The sequence below is a fragment of the Camelus bactrianus genome, unplaced genomic scaffold, assembly GCF_048773025.1.
Source record: "Camelus bactrianus isolate YW-2024 breed Bactrian camel unplaced genomic scaffold, ASM4877302v1 HiC_scaffold_40, whole genome shotgun sequence".
In the NCBI taxonomy this organism is placed as follows: Eukaryota; Metazoa; Chordata; class Mammalia; order Artiodactyla; family Camelidae; genus Camelus; species Camelus bactrianus.
The window spans coordinates 836,737-857,116 of record NW_027413956.1 but is presented as its reverse complement, the minus strand read 5'-3'; positions in this window follow the sequence as shown (position 1 = coordinate 857,116).

Here is a 20,380-nt window from a genome sequence, read left to right as displayed (position 1 = left end):
ACGCTACATGCAGATAGGCTTCGACAAAATACTCTGCAGATTTGTTTGCATGTGGATTACAGGACTTTCATCACAATACAAGGCATATTGATGCTTAGAAGCATTTTCTCTGATTTCACAGAACTTTCCAAACACCAGATTCGAAACTGAGGCAGATTTCACGGCAAAAAACTCTTGGAGCGGGTTCAAAACAATAGACATGTAATTTACATGGATTCGCTCACCGTGAAGTTCCGTTTTCCGAACACGCTACATTCATATCGGATTCGACAAATATTCACTACAGAGTTGTTAGCAAGTGGATTATAGCACTTTCATCCACCATACATGGCTTACTGACACTTTGTAGAATTTTCTGAGATTTCACAAGTTAGTTTTAATGCCAGGTTTGAAAATGAGGCAGATTTGGCAGGAAAATGCTCTTGGAGCGAGTTCTACACAAAAGATATGTAGTTTACCTAGTTTCACTCACCGTGACATTCCGTGTTCTGAACACGTTACATGCATCACGGATTCGACAAACATTCTTTAATGAGTTGTGAACATGTGTATTACCGAACTTTCATCCACATTACGATGCATATATATACATAGAAATTTTTTTCTGATTTAGTAGATTTCTCCTAATGTCAGTTTTTAAATCATGCAGTTTTCACAGAAAAATCCTCTTGGAGCGAGTTCTACCCAATAGAGATGCAATTTACATAGAACCCGTCATCGTGAAATTCCGTGTTCCGAAAAAGCTTCATGCATCACGGATTCGACAAATATTCACTACAGAGTCGTTAGCATAAGGATTACTGAACTTTCATCCACCATAAAAGCCATATTGACACTTTGAAGCATTTTCTCATATTTCGAAACGTTTTCCTAATGCCAGTTTTGAAACTGAGGCAGAATTCGCAGAAAAATCTCTTGGAGCGAGTTCTACCCAAGAGACATATATTTTACTTAGATTCCCTCACCGTGATATTCTGTGTTCCGAACACGCTTCATGTATCTCGGATTCGACAAATATTCACTACAGAGTTGTTAGCATGCGGATTACCGAACTTTCATCCACCCTACAAGACATATTTACACAGAGAATCTATTCATCTGAGTTCGCAGTGTTTTCCTAACCCCAGTTTCGAAAATCAGGCCGATTTCTCAGGAAAAATCTCTTGGAGTGATTTCTAACCAAGAGAAAGGTAATTTACATAAACTCCCTGGCCATGAAATCCCGTGTTCCGAACATGCTACATGCATAATGGATTCAACAAATATTCACTACAGATTTGTTAGCATGTGGATTACCGAACTTTCATCACAATAGATTGAATATTGATACTTAGAAGTATTTTCTCAGATTTTGCAGCATTTTCCAAACGCCAGTTTCAAAAATGAAGCAGTTTTCGCAGAAAAATTCTCTTGGAGCGAGTTCTAACCTGTAGAGGAGTAATTTACATTGTTTCAAACACCGTGAAATTCCACGTTCCGAACACGGTATATGCATCACGGATTAGAAAAAGATTCTTTAATATGTTGTGAAAATGTGGATTACCGAACTTTCTTCCAACATAAAGGCATATTTACACCTAGAAATCTTTACTCTCATTTTGAAGCTTTCTCCAAACTTCAGATTCGATAATCATGCAATTTTCGCAGAAAAATTCTATTCTAGCTAGTTCTACCCAATAGAATTGTAATTTACATTGTTTCATTACAGTGAAATTCCGTTTTCCAAAAGCGCTCCATGAATCACGGTTTGAAAAATAATAACTACACTGTTATTAACATGTGGATTACCGGACTTTCATTCACCATTCAAGGCATATTGACACTTAGAAGCATTTTCTCAGATTTCACAGGGTTCTCCTAATGGCAGTTTTGAAAATGAGGCACATTTCATAGAAAAATACTCTTCAAGCGAGTTCTACCCAATAGACATGTAAGTTACATTGTTTCCTTCAATATGACATTCCGTATTCCGAACACGTTACATGCATCAAGAATTCGACAAACATTCTTTAATGAGTGGGAGCATGTGGATTACCGAACTTTCATCCAACACACTAGGCATATCTGCACCTAGAAGTGTTTATTCTGATTTCGCAGGTTTTTCCTAACATCCAGTTTCGAAAATCATGAAATTTTCGCTGAAAAATTCAATTCAAGCGAGTTCTATCCAGTAGAATTGTTGTTTTCTGAGTTTCACTCACCGAGACATTCCATGTTCCGAAAACGTTACATTAATCACGGTTTCGACAAAGATTATTTAATGACCGTGAGCATGTGGATTACCGATGTTTCAACCACAATACAAGGCATATTTACACCTAGAAATATTTACTTAGATTTCGCAGATTTTTCCTTACGTCAGTTACGAAAATCAGGCATTTTCGCAGAAAAATTCTCTTGCTGCATGTTCGATCCAATACACATCCCATTTTCATAGATACCGTCACCGTAACATTCCTTCTTCCGAAAAAGTTACGTGCTCATTGGATTCAACAAATATTCACAGCTCAGTTGTTAGAATGTGAATTACACATCTTTAATAAACCATTGAAGACATATTGTCACCTTAAAGCCTTTGCTCAGATTTTGCAGCGTTTTCATAACACCAGTTTCCAAACAGAGGTAGATTTTACAGTAAAATGCTCCTGGAGCGGGTTCTCACCAATAGATATGTAATTTACTTAGTGTCCTTCAACGTGACATTCCGTGTTCCGAACACACTACATAAATCACGGATATGAGAAACATTTTTAATGAGTTGTGTACATGTGTATTACAAAACTTTCATGAACCATACAAGGCATATGTACACCTAGAAACTTTAACTCTTAGTTTGCAGCTTTTTCCTAATAGCAGTTTCAAAAATCAGGCAGTTTCCTAAGGAAAAAACTTTTGGAGCGTGTTCTACCCAATAGACATATAAATTTCATAGATTCTCCTGCTGTGAAATTCCGTGTTTCGAACACGCTACATGCAGATAGGCTTCGACAAAATACTCTGCAGATTTGTTTGCATGTGGATTACAGGACTTTCATCACAATACAAGGCATATTGATGCTTAGAAGCATTTTCTCTGATTTCACAGAACTTTCCAAACACCAGATTCGAAACTGAGGCAGATTTCACGGCAAAAAACTCTTGGAGCGGGTTCAAAACAATAGACATGTAATTTACATGGATTCGCTCACCGTGAAGTTCCGTTTTCCGAACACGCTACATTCATATCGGATTCGACAAATATTCACTACAGAGTTGTTAGCAAGTGGATTATAGCACTTTCATCCACCATACATGGCTTACTGACACTTTGAAGAATTTTCTGAGATTTCACAAGTTAGTTTTAATGCCAGGTTTGAAAATGAGGCAGATTTGGCAGGAAAATGCTCTTGGAGCGAGTTCTACACAAAAGATATGTAGTTTACCTAGTTTCACTCACCGTGACATTCCGTGTTCTGAACACGTTACATGCATCACGGATTCGACAAACATTCTTTAATGAGTTGTGAACATGTGTATTACCGAACTTTCATCCACCTTACGATGCATATATATACATAGAAATTTTTTTCTGATTTAGTAGATTTCTCCTAATGTCAGTTTTTAAATCATGCAGTTTTCACAGAAAAATCCTCTTGGAGCGAGTTCTACCCAATAGACATGCAATTTACATAGAACCCGTCATCGTGAAATTCCGTGTTCCGAAAAAGCTTCATGCATCACGGATTCGACAAATATTCACTACAGAGTCGTTAGAATTAGGATTACTGAACTTTCATCCACCATAAAATCCATATTGACACTTTGAAGCATTTTCTCATATTTCGAAACGTTTTCCTAATGCCAGTTTTGAAACTGAGGCAGAATTCGCAGAAAAATCTCTTGGAGCGAGTTCTACCCTAGAGACATGTATTTTACTTAGATTCCCTCACCGTGATATTCTGTGTTCCGAACACGCTTCATGTATCTCGGATTCGACAAATATTCACTACAGAGTTGTTAGCATGCGGATTACCGAACTTTCATCCACCCTACAAGGCATATTTACACAGAGAATCTATTCATCTGAGTTCGCAGTGTTTTCCTAACCCCAGTTTCGGAAATCAGGCCGATTTCTCAGGAAAAATCTCTTGGAGTGATTTCTAACCAAGAGAAAGGTAATTTACATAAACTCCCTGGCCATGAAATCCCGTGTTCCGAACATGCTACATGCATAATGGATTCAACAAATATTCACTACAGATTTGTTAGCATGTGGATTACCGAACTTTCATCACAATAGATTGAATATTGATACTTAGAAGTATTTTCTCAGATTTTGCAGCATTTTCCAAACGCCAGTTTCAAAAATGAAGCAGTTTTCGCAGAAATATTCTCTTGGAGCGAGTTCTAACCTGTAGAGGAGTAATTTACATTGTTTCAAACACCGTGAAATTCCACGTTCCGAACACGGTATATGCATCACGGATTAGAAAAAGATTCTTTAATATGTTGTGAAAATGTGGATTACCGAACTTTCTTCCAACATAAAGGCATATTTACACCTAGAAATATTTACTCTCATTTTGAAGCTTTCTCCAAACTTCAGATTCGATAATCATGCAATTTTCGCAGAAAAATTCTATTCTAGCTAGTTCTACCCAATAGAATTGTAATTTACATTGTTTCATTACAGTGAAATTCCGTTTTCCAAAAGCGCTCCATGAATCACGGTTAGAAAAATAATCACTACACTGTTATTAACCTGTGGATTACTGGACTTTCATTCACCATTCAAGGCATATTGACACTTAGAAGCATTTTCTCAGATTTCACAGGGTTCTCCTAATGGCAGTTTTGAAAATGAGGCACATTTCACAGAAAAATTCTCTTCAAACGAGTTCTACCCAATAGACATGTAAGTTACATTGTTTCCTTCAATATGACATTCCGTATTCCGAACACGTTACATGCATCAAGAATTCGACAAACATTCTTTAATGAGTGGGAGCATGTGGATTACCGAACTTTCATCCAACACACTAGGCATATCTGCACCTAGAAGTGTTTATTCTGATTTCGCAGGTTTTTCCTAACATCCAGTTTCGAAAATCATGAAATTTTCGCTGAAAAATTCAATTCAAGCGAGTTCTATCCAGTAGAATTGTTGTTTTCTGAGTTTCACTCACCGAGACATTCCATGTTCCGAAAACGTTACATTAATCACGGTTTCGACAAAGATTATTTAATGACCGTGAGCATGTGGATTACCGATGTTTCAACCACAATACAAGGCATATTTACACCTAGAAATATTTACTTAGATTTCGCAGATTTTTCCTTACGTCAGTTACGAAAATCAGGCATTTTCGCAGAAAAATTCTCTTGCTGCATGTTCGATCCAATACACATCCCATTTTCATAGATACCGTCACCGTAACATTCCTTGTTCCGAAAAAGTTACGTGCTCATTGGATTCAACAAATATTCACAGCTCAGTTGTTAGAATGTGAATTACACATCTTTAATAAACCATTGAAGACATATTGTCACCTTAAAGCCTTTGCTCAGATTTTGCAGCGTTTTCATAACACCAGTTTCCAAACAGAGGTAGATTTTACAGTAAAATGCTCCTGGAGCGGGTTCTCACCAATAGATATGTAATTTACTTAGTGTCCTTCAACGTGACATTCCGTGTTCCGAACACACTACATAAATCACGGATATGAGAAACATTTTTAATGAGTTGTGTACATGTGTATTACAAAACTTTCATGAACCATACAAGGCATATGTACACCTAGAAACTTTAACTCTTAGTTTGCAGCTTTTTCCTAATAGCAGTTTCAAAAATCAGGCAGTTTCCTAAGGAAAAAACTTTTGGAGCGTGTTCTACCCAATAGACATATAAATTTCATAGATTCTCCTGCTGTGAAATTCCGTGTTTCGAACACGCTACATGCAGATAGGCTTCGACAAAATACTCTGCAGATTTGTTTGCATGTGGATTACAGGACTTTCATCACAATACAAGGCATATTGATGCTTAGAAGCATTTTCTCTGATTTCACAGAACTTTCCAAACACCAGATTCGAAACTGAGGCAGATTTCACGGCAAAAAACTCTTGGAGCGGGTTCAAAACAATAGACATGTAATTTACATGGATACGCTCACCGTGAAGTTCCGTTTTCCGAACACGCTACATTCATATCGGATTCGACAAATATTCACTACAGAGTTGTTAGCAAGTGGATTATAGCACTTTCATCCACCATACATGGCTTACTGACACTTTGAAGAATTTTCTGAGATTTCACAAGTTAGTTTTAATGCCAGGTTTGAAAATGAGGCAGATTTGGCAGGAAAATGCTCTTGGAGCGAGTCCTACACAAAAGATATGTAGTTTACCTAGTTTCACTCACCGTGACATTCCGTGTTCTGAACACGTTACATGCATCACGGATTCGACAAACATTCTTTAATGAGTTGTGAACATGTGTATTACCGAACTTTCATCCACCTTACGATGCATATATATAAATAGAAATTTTTTTCTGATTTAGTAGATTTCTCCTAATGTCAGTTTTTAAATCATGCAGTTTTCACAGAAAAATCCTCTTGGAGCGAGTTCTACCCAATAGAGATGCAATTTACATAGAACCCGTCATCGTGAAATTCCGTGTTCCGAAAAAGCTTCATGCATCACGGATTCGACAAATATTCACTACAGAGTCGTTAGAATTAGGATTACTGAACTTTCATCCACCATAAAAGCCATATTGACACTTTGAAGCATTTTCTCATATTTCGAAACGTTTTCCTAATGCCAGTTTTGAAACTGAGGCAGAATTCGCAGAAAAATCTCTTGGAGCGAGTTCTACCCAAGAGACATGTATTTTACTTAGATTCCCTCACCGTGATATTCTGTGTTCCGAACACGCTTCATGTATCTCGGATTCGACAAATATTCACTACAGAGTTGTTAGCATGCGGATTACCGAACTTTCATCCACCCTACAAGGCATATTTACACAGAGAATCTATTCATCTGAGTTCGCAGTGTTTTCCTAACCCAAGTTTCGAAAATCAGGCAGATTTCTCAGGAAAAATCTCTTGGAGTGATTTCTAACCAAGAGAAAGGTAATTTACATAAACTCCCTGGCCATGAAATCCCGTGTTCCGAACATGCTACATGCATAATGGATTCAACAAATATTCACTACAGATTTGTTAGCATGTGGATTACCGAACTTTCATCACAATAGATTGAATATTGATACTTAGAAGTATTTTCTCAGATTTTGCAGCATTTTCCAAACGCCAGTTTCAAAAATGAAGCAGTTTTCGCAGAAATATTCTCTTGGAGCGAGTTCTAACCTGTAGAGGAGTAATTTACATTGTTTCAAACACCGTGAAATTCCACGTTCCGAACACGGTATATGCATCACGGATTAGAAAAAGATTCTTTAATATGTTGTGAAAATGTGGATTACCGAACTTTCTTCCAACATAAAGGCATATTTACACCTAGAAATATTTACTCTCATTTTGAAGCTTTCTCCAAACTTCAGATTCGATAATCATGCAATTTTCGCAGAAAAATTCTATTCTAGCTAGTTCTACCCAATAGAATTGTAATTTACATTGTTTCATTACAGTGAAATTCCGTTTTCCAAAAGCGCTCCATGAATCACGGTTAGAAAAATAATCACTACACTGTTATTAACCTGTGGATTACTGGACTTTCATTCACCATTCAAGGCATATTGACACTTAGAAGCATTTTCTCAGATTTCACAGGGTTCTCCTAATGGCAGTTTTGAAAATGAGGCACATTTCACAGAAAAATTCTCTTCAAGCGAGTTCTACCCAATAGACATGTAAGTTACATTGTTTCCTTCAATATGACATTCCGTATTCCGAACACGTTACATGCATCAAGAATTCGACAAACATTCTTTAATGAGTGGGAGCATGTGGATTACCGAACTTTCATCCAACACACTAGGCATATCTGCACCTAGAAGTGTTTATTCTGATTTCGCAGGTTTTTCCTAACATCCAGTTTCGAAAATCATGAAATTTTCGCTGAAAAATTCAATTCAAGCGAGTTCTATCCAGTAGAATTGTTGTTTTCTGAGTTTCACTCACCGAGACATTCCATGTTCCGAAAACGTTACATTAATCACGGTTTCGACAAAGATTATTTAATGACCGTGAGCATGTGGATTACCGATGTTTCAACCACAATACAAGGCATATTTACACCTAGAAATATTTACTTAGATTTCGCAGATTTTTCCTTACGTCAGTTACGAAAATCAGGCATTTTCGCAGAAAAATTCTCTTGCTGCATGTTCGATCCAATACACATCCCATTTTCATAGATACCGTCACCGTAACATTCCTTGTTCCGAAAAAGTTACGTGCTCATTGGATTCAACAAATATTCACAGCTCAGTTGTTAGAATGTGAATTACACATCTTTAATAAACCATTGAAGACATATTGTCACCTTAAAGCCTTTGCTCAGATTTTGCAGCGTTTTCATAACACCAGTTTCCAAACAGAGGTAGATTTTACAGTAAAATGCTCCTGGAGCGGGTTCTCACCAATAGATATGTAATTTACTTAGTGTCCTTCAACGTGACATTCCGTGTTCCGAACACACTACATAAATCACGGATATGAGAAACATTTTTAATGAGTTGTGTACATGTGTATTACAAAACTTTCATGAACCATACAAGGCATATGTACACCTAGAAACTTTAACTCTTAGTTTGCAGCTTTTTCCTAATAGCAGTTTCAAAAATCAGGCAGTTTCCTAAGGAAAAAACTTTTGGAGCGTGTTCTACCCAATAGACATATAAATTTCATAGATTCTCCTGCTGTGAAATTCCGTGTTTCGAACACGCTACATGCAGATGGGCTTCGACAAAATACTCTACAGATTTGTTTGCATGTGGATTACAGGACTTTCATCACAATACAAGGCATATTGATGCTTAGAAGCATTTTCTCTGATTTCACAGAACTTTCCAAACACCAGATTCGAAACTGAGGCAGATTTCACGGCAAAAAACTCTTGGAGCGGGTTCAAAACAATAGACATGTAATTTACATGGATTCGCTCACCGTGAAGTTCCGTTTTCCGAACACGCTACATTCATATCGGATTCGACAAATATTCACTACAGAGTTGTTAGCAAGTGGATTATAGCACTTTCATCCACCATACATGGCTTACTGACACTTTGTAGAATTTTCTGAGATTTCACAAGTTAGTTTTAATGCCAGGTTTGAAAATGAGGCAGATTTGGCAGGAAAATGCTCTTGGAGCGAGTTCTACACAAAAGATATGTAGTTTACCTAGTTTCACTCACCGTGACATTCCGTGTTCTGAACACGTTACATGCATCACGGATTCGACAAACATTCTTTAATGAGTTGTGAACATGTGTATTACCGAACTTTCATCCACATTACGATGCATATATATACATAGAAATTTTTTTCTGATTTAGTAGATTTCTCCTAATGTCAGTTTTTAAATCATGCAGTTTTCACAGAAAAATCCTCTTGGAGCGAGTTCTACCCAATAGAGATGCAATTTACATAGAACCCGTCATCGTGAAATTCCGTGTTCCGAAAAAGCTTCATGCATCACGGATTCGACAAATATTCACTACAGAGTCGTTAGCATAAGGATTACTGAACTTTCATCCACCATAAAAGCCATATTGACACTTTGAAGCATTTTCTCATATTTCGAAACGTTTTCCTAATGCCAGTTTTGAAACTGAGGCAGAATTCGCAGAAAAATCTCTTGGAGCGAGTTCTACCCAAGAGACATATATTTTACTTAGATTCCCTCACCGTGATATTCTGTGTTCCGAACACGCTTCATGTATCTCGGATTCGACAAATATTCACTACAGAGTTGTTAGCATGCGGATTACCGAACTTTCATCCACCCTACAAGACATATTTACACAGAGAATCTATTCATCTGAGTTCGCAGTGTTTTCCTAACCCCAGTTTCGAAAATCAGGCAGATTTCTCAGGAAAAATCTCTTGGAGTGATTTCTAACCAAGAGAAAGGTAATTTACATAAACTCCCTGGCCATGAAATCCCGTGTTCCGAACATGCTACATGCATAATGGATTCAACAAATATTCACTACAGATTTGTTAGCATGTGGATTACCGAACTTTCATCACAATAGATTGAATATTGATACTTAGAAGTATTTTCTCAGATTTTGCAGCATTTTCCAAACGCCAGTTTCAAAAATGAAGCAGTTTTCGCAGAAAAATTCTCTTGGAGCGAGTTCTAACCTGTAGAGGAGTAATTTACATTGTTTCAAACACCGTGAAATTCCACGTTCCGAACACGGTATATGCATCACGGATTAGAAAAAGATTCTTTAATATGTTGTGAAAATGTGGATTACCGAACTTTCTTCCAACATAAAGGCATATTTACACCTAGAAATATTTACTCTCATTTTGAAGCTTTCTCCAAACTTCAGATTCGATAATCATGCAATTTTCGCAGAAAAATTCTATTCTAGCTAGTTCTACCCAATAGAATTGTAATTTACATTGTTTCATTACAGTGAAATTCCGTTTTCCAAAAGCGCTCCATGAATCACGGTTTGAAAAATAATAACTACACTGTTATTAACATGTGGATTACCGGACTTTCATTCACCATTCAAGGCATATTGACACTTAGAAGCATTTTCTCAGATTTCACAGGGTTCTCCTAATGGCAGTTTTGAAAATGAGGCACATTTCATAGAAAAATTCTCTTCAAGCGAGTTCTACCCAATAGACATGTAAGTTACATTGTTTCCTTCAATATGACATTCCGTATTCCGAACACGTTACATGCATCAAGAATTCGACAAACATTCTTTAATGAGTGGGAGCATGTGGATTACCGAACTTTCATCCAACACACTAGGCATATCTGCACCTAGAAGTGTTTATTCTGATTTCGCAGGTTTTTCCTAACATCCAGTTTCGAAAATCATGAAATTTTCGCTGAAAAATTCAATTCAAGCGAGTTCTATCCAGTAGAATTGTTGTTTTCTGAGTTTCACTCACCGAGACATTCCATGTTCCGAAAACGTTACATTAATCACGGTTTCGACAAAGATTATTTAATGACCGTGAGCATGTGGATTACCGATGTTTCAACCACAATACAAGGCATATTTACACCTAGAAATATTTACTTAGATTTCGCAGATTTTTCCTTACGTCAGTTACGAAAATCAGGCATTTTCGCAGAAAAATTCTCTTGCTGCATGTTCGATCCAATACACATCCCATTTTCATAGATACCGTCACCGTAACATTCCTTGTTCCGAAAAAGTTACGTGCTCATTGGATTCATCAAATATTCACAGCTCAGTTGTTAGAATGTGAATTACACATCTTTAATAAACCATTGAAGACATATTGTCACCTTAAAGCCTTTGCTCAGATTTTGCAGCGTTTTCATAACACCAGTTTCCAAACAGAGGTAGATTTTACAGTAAAATGCTCCTGGAGCGGGTTCTCACCAATAGATATGTAATTTACTTAGTGTCCTTCAACGTGACATTCCGTGTTCCGAACACACTACATAAATCACGGATATGAGAAACATTTTTAATGAGTTGTGTACATGTGTATTACAAAACTTTCATGAACCATACAAGGCATATGTACACCTAGAAACTTTAACTCTTAGTTTGCAGCTTTTTCCTAATAGCAGTTTCAAAAATCAGGCAGTTTCCTAAGGAAAAAACTTTTGGAGCGTGTTCTACCCAATAGACATATAAATTTCATAGATTCTCCTGCTGTGAAATTCCGTGTTTCGAACACGCTACATGCAGATAGGCTTCGACAAAATACTCTGCAGATTTGTTTGCATGTGGATTACAGGACTTTCATCACAATACAAGGCATATTGATGCTTAGAAGCATTTTCTCTGATTTCACAGAACTTTCCAAACACCAGATTCGAAACTGAGGCAGATTTCACGGCAAAAAACTCTTGGAGCGGGTTCAAAACAATAGACATGTAATTTACATGGATTCGCTCACCGTGAAGTTCCGTTTTCCGAACACGCTACATTCATATCGGATTCGACAAATATTCACTACAGAGTTGTTAGCAAGTGGATTATAGCACTTTCATCCACCATACATGGCTTACTGACACTTTGAAGAATTTTCTGAGATTTCACAAGTTAGTTTTAATGCCAGGTTTGAAAATGAGGCAGATTTGGCAGGAAAATGCTCTTGGAGCGAGTTCTACACAAAAGATATGTAGTTTACCTAGTTTCACTCACCGTGACATTCCGTGTTCTGAACACGTTACATGCATCACGGATTCGACAAACATTCTTTAATGAGTTGTGAACATGTGTATTACCGAACTTTCATCCACCTTACGATGCATATATATACATAGAAATTTTTTTCTGATTTAGTAGATTTCTCCTAATGTCAGTTTTTAAATCATGCAGTTTTCACAGAAAAATCCTCTTGGAGCGAGTTCTACCCAATAGACATGCAATTTACATAGAACCCGTCATCGTGAAATTCCGTGTTCCGAAAAAGCTTCATGCATCACGGATTCGACAAATATTCACTACAGAGTCGTTAGAATTAGGATTACTGAACTTTCATCCACCATAAAAGCCATATTGACACTTTGAAGCATTTTCTCATATTTCGAAATGTTTTCCTAATGCCAGTTTTGAAACTGAGGCAGAATTCGCAGAAAAATCTCTTGGAGCGAGTTCTACCCAAGAGACATGTATTTTACTTAGATTCCCTCACCGTGATATTCTGTGTTCCGAACACGCTTCATGTATCTCGGATTCGACAAATATTCACTACAGAGTTGTTAGCATGCGGATTACCGAACTTTCATCCACCCTACAAGGCATATTTACACAGAGAATCTATTCGTCTGAGTTCGCAGTGTTTTCCTAACCCCAGTTTCGAAAATCAGGCAGATTTCTCAGGAAAAATCTCTTGGAGTGATTTCTAACCAAGAGAAAGGTAATTTACATAAACTCCCTGGCCATGAAATCCCGTGTTCCGAACATGCTACATGCATAATGGATTCAACAAATATTCACTACAGATTTGTTAGCATGTGGATTACCGAACTTTCATCACAATAGATTGAATATTGATACTTAGAAGTATTTTCTCAGATTTTGCAGCATTTTCCAAACGCCAGTTTCAAAAATGAAGCAGTTTTCGCAGAAATATTCTCTTGGAGCGAGTTCTAACTTGTAGAGGAGTAATTTACATTGTTTCAAACACCGTGAAATTCCACGTTCCGAACACGGTATATGCATCACGGATTAGAAAAAGATTCTTTAATATGTTGTGAAAATGTGGATTACCGAACTTTCTTCCAACATAAAGGCATATTTACACCTAGAAATATTTACTCTCATTTTGAAGCTTTCTCCAAACTTCAGATTCGATAATCATGCAATTTTCGCAGAAAAATTCTATTCTAGCTAGTTCTACCCAATAGAATTGTAATTTACATTGTTTCATTACAGTGAAATTCCGTTTTCCAAAAGCGCTCCATGAATCACGGTTAGAAAAATAATCACTACACTGTTATTATCCTGTGGATTACTGGACTTTCATTCACCATTCAAGGCATATTGACACTTAGAAGCATTTTCTCAGATTTCACAGGGTTCTCCTAATGGCAGTTTTGAAAATGAGGCACATTTCACAGAAAAATTCTCTTCAAGCGAGTTCTACCCAATAGACATGTAAGTTACATTGTTTCCTTCAATATGACATTCCGTATTCCGAACACGTTACATGCATCAAGAATTCGACAAACATTCTTTAATGAGTGGGAGCATGTGGATTACCGAACTTTCATCCAACACACTAGGCATATCTGCACCTAGAAGTGTTTATTCTGATTTCGCAGGTTTTTCCTAACATCCAGTTTCGAAAATCATGAAATTTTCGCTGAAAAATTCAATTCAAGCGAGTTCTATCCAGTAGAATTGTTGTTTTCTGAGTTTCACTCACCGAGACATTCCATGTTCCGAAAACGTTACATTAATCACGGTTTCGACAAAGATTATTTAATGACCGTGAGCATGTGGATTACCGATGTTTCAACCACAATACAAGGCATATTTACACCTAGAAATATTTACTTAGATTTCGCAGATTTTTCCTTACGTCAGTTACGAAAATCAGGCATTTTCGCAGAAAAATTCTCTTGCTGCATGTTCGATCCAATACACATCCCATTTTCATAGATACCGTCACCGTAACATTCCTTCTTCCGAAAAAGTTACGTGCTCATTGGATTCAACAAATATTCACAGCTCAGTTGTTAGAATGTGAATTACACATCTTTAATAAACCATTGAAGACATATTGTCACCTTAAAGCCTTTGCTCAGATTTTGCAGCGTTTTCATAACACCAGTTTCCAAACAGAGGTAGATTTTACAGTAAAATGCTCCTGGAGCGGGTTCTCACCAATAGATATGTAATTTACTTAGTGTCCTTCAACGTGACATTCCGTGTTCCGAACACACTACATAAATCACGGATATGAGAAACATTTTTAATGAGTTGTGTACATGTGTATTACAAAACTTTCATGAACCATACAAGGCATATGTACACCTAGAAACTTTAACTCTTAGTTTGCAGCTTTTTCCTAATAGCAGTTTCAAAAATCAGGCAGTTTCCTAAGGAAAAAACTTTTGGAGCGTGTTCTACCCAATAGACATATAAATTTCATAGATTCTCCTGCTGTGAAATTCCGTGTTTCGAACACGCTACATGCAGATAGGCTTCGACAAAATACTCTGCAGATTTGTTTGCATGTGGATTACAGGACTTTCATCACAATACAAGGCATATTGATGCTTAGAAGCATTTTCTCTGATTTCACAGAACTTTCCAAACACCAGATTCGAAACTGAGGCAGATTTCACGGCAAAAAACTCTTGGAGCGGGTTCAAAACAATAGACATGTAATTTACATGGATTCGCTCACCGTGAAGTTCCGTTTTCCGAACACGCTACATTCATATCGGATTCGACAAATATTCACTACAGAGTTGTTAGCAAGTGGATTATAGCACTTTCATCCACCATACATGGCTTACTGACACTTTGAAGAATTTTCTGAGATTTCACAAGTTAGTTTTAATGCCAGGTTTGAAAATGAGGCAGATTTGGCAGGAAAATGCTCTTGGAGCGAGTCCTACACAAAAGATATGTAGTTTACCTAGTTTCACTCACCGTGACATTCCGTGTTCTGAACACGTTACATGCATCACGGATTCGACAAACATTCTTTAATGAGTTGTGAACATGTGTATTACCGAACTTTCATCCACCTTAAGATGCATATATATAAATAGAAATTTTTTTCTGATTTAGTAGATTTCTCCTAATGTCAGTTTTTAAATCATGCAGTTTTCACAGAAAAATCCTCTTGGAGCGAGTTCTACCCAATAGAGATGCAATTTACATAGAACCCGTTATCGTGAAATTCCGTGTTCCGAAAAAGCTTCATGCATCACGGATTCGACAAATATTCACTACAGAGTCGTTAGAATTAGGATTACTGAACTTTCATCCACCATAAAAGCCATATTGACACTTTGAAGCATTTTCTCATATTTCGAAACGTTTTCCTAATGCCAGTTTTGAAACTGAGGCAGAATTCGCAGAAAAATCTCTTGGAGCGAGTTCTACCCAAGAGACATGTATTTTACTTAGATTCCCTCACCGTGATATTCTGTGTTCCGAACACGCTTCATGTATCTCGGATTCGACAAATATTCACTACAGAGTTGTTAGCATGCGGATTACCGAACTTTCATCCACCCTACAAGGCATATTTACACAGAGAATCTATTCATCTGAGTTCGCAGTGTTTTCCTAACCCAAGTTTCGAAAATCAGGCAGATTTCTCAGGAAAAATCTCTTGGAGTGATTTCTAACCAAGAGAAAGGTAATTTACATAAACTCCCTGGCCATGAAATCCCGTGTTCCGAACATGCTACATGCATAATGGATTCAACAAATATTCACTACAGATTTGTTAGCATGTGGATTACCGAACTTTCATCACAATAGATTGAATATTGATACTTAGAAGTATTTTCTCAGATTTTGCAGCATTTTCCAAACGCCAGTTTCAAAAATGAAGCAGTTTTCGCAGAAATATTCTCTTGGAGCGAGTTCTAACCTGTAGAGGAGTAATTTACATTGTTTCAAACACCGTGATATTCCACGTTCCGAACACGGTATATGCATCACGGATTAGAAAAAGATTCTTTAATATGTTGTGAAAATGTGGATTACCGAACTTTCTTCCAACATAAAGGCATATTTACACCTAGAAATATTTACTCTCATTTTGAAGCTTTCTCCAAACTTCAGATTCGATAATCATGCAATTTTCGCAGAAAAATTCTATTCTAGCTAGTTCTACCCAATAGAATTGTAATTTACATTGTTTCATTACAGTGAAATTCCGTTTTCCAAAAGCGCTCCATGAATCACGGTTAGAAAAATAATCACTACACTGTTATTAACCGGTGGATTACTGGACTTTCATTCACCATTCAAGGCATATTGACACTTAGAAGCATTTTCTCAGATTTCACAGGGTTCTCCTAATGGCAGTTTTGAAAATGAGGCACATTTCACAGAAAAATTCTCTTCAAGCGAGTTCTACCCAATAGACATGTAAGTTACATTGTTTCCTTCAATATGACATTCCGTATTCCGAACACGTTACATGCATCAAGAATTCGACAAACATTCTTTAATGAGTGGGAGCATGTGGATTACCGAACTTTCATCCAACACACTAGGCATATCTGCACCTAGAAGTGTTTATTCTGATTTCGCAGGTTTTTCCTAACATCCAGTTTCGAAAATCATGAAATTTTCGATGAAAAATTCAATTCAAGCGAGTTCTATCCAGTAGAATTGTTGTTTTCTGAGTTTCACTCACCGAGACATTCCATGTTCCGAAAACGTTACATTAATCACGGTTTCGACAAAGATTATTTAATGACCGTGAGCATGTGGATTACCGATGTTTCAACCACAATACAAGGCATATTTACACCTAGAAATATTTACTTAGATTTCGCAGATTTTTCCTTACGTCAGTTACGAAAATCAGGCATTTTCGCAGAAAAATTCTCTTGCTGCATGTTCGATCCAATACACATCCCATTTTCATAGATACCGTCACCGTAACATTCCTTGTTCCGAAAAAGTTACGTGCTCATTGGATTCAACAAATATTCACAGCTCAGTTGTTAGAATGTGAATTACACATCTTTAATAAACCATTGAAGACATATTGTCACCTTAAAGCCTTTGCTCAGATTTTGCAGCGTTTTCATAACACCAGTTTCCAAACAGAGGTAGATTTTACAGTAAAATGCTCCTGGAGCGGGTTCTCACCAATAGATATGTAATTTACTTAGTGTCCTTCAACGTGACATTCCGTGTTCCGAACACACTACATAAATCACGGATATGAGAAACATTTTTAATGAGTTGTGTACATGTGTATTACAAAACTTTCATGAACCATACAAGGCATATGTACACCTAGAAACTTTAACTCTTAGTTTGCAGCTTTTTCCTAATAGCAGTTTCAAAAATCAGGCAGTTTCCTAAGGAAAAAACTTTTGGAGCGTGTTCTACCCAATAGACATATAAATTTCATAGATTCTCCTGCTGTGAAATTCCGTGTTTCGAACACGCTACATGCAGATAGGCTTCGACAAAATACTCTACAGATTTGTTTGCATGTGGATTACAGGACTTTCATCACAATACAAGGCATATTGATGCTTAGAAGCATTTTCTCTGATTTCACAGAACTTTCCAAACACCAGATTCGAAACTGAGGCAGATTTCACGGCAAAAAACTCTTGGAGCGGGTTCAAAACAATAGACATGTAATTTACATGGATTCGCTCACCGTGAAGTTCCGTTTTCCGAACACGCTACATTCATATCGGATTCGACAAATATTCACTACAGAGTTGTTAGCAAGTGGATTATAGCACTTTCATCCACCATACATGGCTTACTGACACTTTGTAGAATTTTCTGAGATTTCACAAGTTAGTTTTAATGCCAGGTTTGAAAATGAGGCAGATTTGGCAGGAAAATGCTCTTGGAGCGAGTTCTACACAAAAGATATGTAGTTTACCTAGTTTCACTCACCGTGACATTCCGTGTTCTGAACACGTTACATGCATCACGGATTCGACAAACATTCTTTAATGAGTTGTGAACATGTGTATTACCGAACTTTCATCCACATTACGATGCATATATATACATAGAAATTTTTTTCTGATTTAGTAGATTTCTCCTAATGTCAGTTTTTAAATCATGCAGTTTTCACAGAAAAATCCTCTTGGAGCGAGTTCTACCCAATAGAGATGCAATTTACATAGAACCCGTCATCGTGAAATTCCGTGTTCCGAAAAAGCTTCATGCATCACGGATTCGACAAATATTCACTACAGAGTCGTTAGCATAAGGATTACTGAACTTTCATCCACCATAAAAGCCATATTGACACTTTGAAGCATTTTCTCATATTTCGAAACGTTTTCCTAATGCCAGTTTTGAAACTGAGGCAGAATTCGCAGAAAAATCTCTTGGAGCGAGTTCTACCCAAGAGACATATATTTTACTTAGATTCCCTCACCGTGATATTCTGTGTTCCGAACACGCTTCATGTATCTCGGATTCGACAAATATTCACTACAGAGTTGTTAGCATGCGGATTACCGAACTTTCATCCACCCTACAAGACATATTTACACAGAGAATCTATTCATCTGAGTTCGCAGTGTTTTCCTAACCCCAGTTTCGAAAATCAGGCAGATTTCTCAGGAAAAATCTCTTGGAGTGATTTCTAACCAAGAGAAAGGTAATTTACATAAACTCCCTGGCCATGAAATCCCGTGTTCCGAACATGCTACATGCATAATGGATTCAACAAATATTCACTACAGATTTGTTAGCATGTGGATTACCGAACTTTCATCACAATAGATTGAATATTGATACTTAGAAGTATTTTCTCAGATTTTGCAGCATTTTCCAAACGCCAGTTTCAAAAATGAAGCAGTTTTCGCAGAAATATTCTCTTGGAGCGAGTTCTAACCTGTAGAGGAGTAATTTACATTGTTTCAAACACCGTGAAATTCCACGTTCCGAACACGGTATATGCATCACGGATTAGAAAAAGATTCTTTAATATGTTGTGAAAATGTGGATTACCGAACTTTCTTCCAACATAAAGGCATATTTACACCTAGAAATATTTACTCTCATTTTGAAGCTTTCTCCAAACTTCAGATTCGATAATCATGCAATTTTCGCAGAAAAATTCTATTCTAGCTAGTTCTACCCAATAGAATTGTAATTTACATTGTTTCATTACAGTGAAATTCCGTTTTCCAAAAGCGCTCCATGAATCACGGTTTGAAAAATAATAACTACACTGTTATTAACATGTGGATTACCGGACTTTCATTCACCATTCAAGGCATATTGACACTTAGAAGCATTTTCTCAGATTTCACAGGGTTCTCCTAATGGCAGTTTTGAAAATGAGGCACATTTCATAGAAAAATTCTCTTCAAGCGAGTTCTACCCAATAGACATGTAAGTTACATTGTTTCCTTCAATATGACATTCCGTATTCCGAACACGTTACATGCATCAAGAATTCGACAAACATTCTTTAATGAGTGGGAGCATGTGGATTACCGAACTTTCATCCAACACACTAGGCATATCTGCACCTAGAAGTGTTTATTCTGATTTCGCAGGTTTTTCCTAACATCCAGTTTCGAAAATCATGAAATTTTCGATGAAAAATTCAATTCAAGCGAGTTCTATCCAGTAGAATTGTTGTTTTCTGAGTTTCACTCACCGAGACATTCCATGTTCCGAAAACGTTACATTAATCACGGTTTCGACAAAGATTATTTAATGACCGTGAGCATGTGGATTACCGATGTTTCAACCACAATACAAGGCATATTTACACCTAGAAATATTTACTTAGATTTCGCAGATTTTTCCTTACGTCAGTTACGAAAATCAGGCATTTTCGCAGAAAAATTCTCTTGCTGCATGTTCGATCCAATACACATCCCATTTTCATAGATACCGTCACCGTAACATTCCTTGTTCCGAAAAAGTTACGTGCTCATTGGATTCATCAAATATTCACAGCTCAGTTGTTAGAATGTGAATTACACATCTTTAATAAACCATTGAAGACATATTGTCACCTTAAAGCCTTTGCTCAGATTTTGCAGCGTT